Consider the following 2,754-nt stretch of genomic DNA (forward strand, 5'->3'; position numbering starts at 1 on the left):
TCTTTGATTTTCAAAAATGACATAATGGCACGAAAATAGCAAGTGATGAGTTTATATATGGTCTCCTTTTAATTTTTTCTTTTGAAAAAACCCACTTTTGTAATTTCTATTTGTCTTTTTTTTTAATACTCTGTTTTCCATGCTTGTTTCCTTTTTCTCTTGCAGGTGGTTGATGCTCAAGATGACTTATTTTTTTGGCAGTAACAGGTACTCGGAAACATCACAAGATGCTGAGAAGCAGCGGGGAACAAATATTACATATGAGATGATAAATTACATCATAAATGAAGATAAGAACAATAATACTCTATTTTTACCTCAAAACAAGTTTTGAGGTGAGAGCTACATTCGGCTCTCAAGCTGATAAATTATGACTTTACCAATCATTATTGGCCTCCTCATGTCCTTGCTGATCATTATTGGCATGTAATAACTAGATTTGACCATGGTGGGACCCTAAGACCTAATGAGACCAAACCCTAAGACTTAATGAAATAAACTACAGAATGAACATGAACCATGACTGAAATATATGAAAGAAGATCAGCAAGTACAGATCATGAGGGAAAAACTGAAGTAAACCCTACCATCAGTGAATCCATGACCTAATGGAATGCAAACTCATCAGTATGGGATTCCTACTATGAAATACAAAAGAGAAGATTTTGATCACTGATGGCACTGTGAAGACACTGACACTAACAGGTTCTTCGCTGTCCTGCTTGATCTTCTGCTGTGTAAGCTGCAGGTTCGCCAACTTTTCTTGTATGTTGGCGGAGACTTGGTAGGCTTCTTCCAACCAAGGATCCAACCACGCCTTAAGGACTACCTCTTTTTTCTGTGTGGCTTCCACTTGTGCAAGGAGTTTCTTCCCCTCCTACAACTTGGTGAGGCACTGCGTTGTAGCCACTGTGCGTGACATCACCCGTACTTCATCATACTGCTGCTGAAGCTCGGAGTCTTTGTTTTTAATCTCTACTGGTTGTGATCTTCTTACAAGGTCGTCACTACTTCCATGGCCTACCCAAACAATGTTGTGCAGTCCACCACAGCGGCATCGACAATAGTTATTCCATCCTTAACAACTCATTCACATTGTTCCCTGAATTTTGGCAGGGTCAAAGGCTGTGACTTGAGCTCTAGTTATGTGATTTTCAGGTTGAGTTCGAACTAAACTTGGGCCACCTTTGTATTAGCGTCACGTACATCTGTTGCCAGTTTTCTTATCTTGGCCTCAAGTGGTGCCTCCTCAGGTATTTGTAACTTCGGCACTGTCCTGCAAGCCTCCGTCACCATGGTTACGAGATGGGCGCTCTGCACCTGGATTGTCTCCTTTGCCTTGAATGCCTCTATCTTCTCGGCGAACATTTGTTCATTGTTCACCCGATATTCAATGATTAGGCTGAGAACGCGTTGCTCCCGTGTTCATAACTCCGTTGTCACACCTGTTTGCAGCATGTGAAGATAGTCGTTGGGGAGCGCTGCGAGGTTGAGGCCAACATTCTTCAGCGCACTCAAGATGACCTTGTCATCGACTGATTCTACGCTCAACGACCCTTCCAGTAGCACGACTTCTCGGAGATCGACTGATCTGACCATCTCTGTAGCTTGACTGGTCCCTAGTGCCAAGCTCGTCTGTGCGGCGCTCACCTACCCTGCACCCACCTGGATCCTATTGGTATGGATCTGCAGCTCGTACAGATCCTTATGAAGACTACCTAGTGACTATAGATCCTTTTGTTTGAACTGTTGCAATAGTTCTGTTGTGGTGTCGCACACTTTATCCCCGATCTTGTCGAGATCACGTTCTATGAGCGTGATGGGATCCACTGGTGGCTTTGTTGCTTTTGAATTCTTCTGGGGCCCCTCCTTCTGCTATTCCATGTACCTCTTCACCTGGAATGGAGTGCTCTACTCTTCATCTCTGCCACCTCCCTGCTCGGATTGCTCTTCTTCCAAGGTCTGAGGCGAAGGGGATTTACCGCTCCACTTAGAGTCACATTTTTCTTCTTCGGTCTGCTGCTTCACAACACATTCCTCTTGCAACTTGGCCTTCTCCTCAGCCTCTTTCCTCTGCTTCTCGGCCAACTGCTAGACTCCCTGCTTCGCTGCCTCCTTCTTCTTTTTCTTTGCGGAACTCCCTGTACCTTTGCTAGTGCCTGCGGCCAGATCAGATGGAGAATGCCAATTTGTCGGCCATTGCTTGATAACCTCCTAAATGGCATGATCTGTGGTAAGATAAGGCATATCAAACCACTTCTACTATGGATCCTTCCACGCCTTGATATATACGTGGTGGAAGTCTGCCTTAAACTTGGCGTACTCTGATAACTGCTCAAACACATTAGGGGACAACTGTGGCTTCTGGTTGATCCTCCATTAGCTTCTCAAGCTACTAGTATGATGGAGAGCAACAACCACATGTAGTGGAAGGTTTTTCTCTTGTCTTGAGCCTTGCGACAATTTAGAAGGAACTTGCTGTAGAGGTAGCGCGACCAGTTAAACTACATGCCTTCCGCGCACTGTGCAGCTAACGAGATAACTGGTGTCGGAACCTTGTCCACACAACATTTCCTCATGACCTTGCCAATGAGGATCTGTGTGGAAATTTGCACCGCGGGGTCGGTGATAGATGTGGTGGAGTACCCGTGTGACTTCTTAACTAGCTTGAACTTTTCCTTCATCCTTTTTGCCAGGTCGCACTCACTGGTTTTTCCACCAAATTCCTTGGTCAGATTCAAGCCTGAATGTGGT

Source organism: Pinus tabuliformis, chromosome X, assembly GCF_031772625.1.
Source record: "Pinus tabuliformis cultivar Carrire ecotype Pingquan chromosome X, CPIR1, whole genome shotgun sequence".
NCBI classification, from domain to species: Eukaryota; Viridiplantae; Streptophyta; class Pinopsida; order Pinales; family Pinaceae; genus Pinus; species Pinus tabuliformis.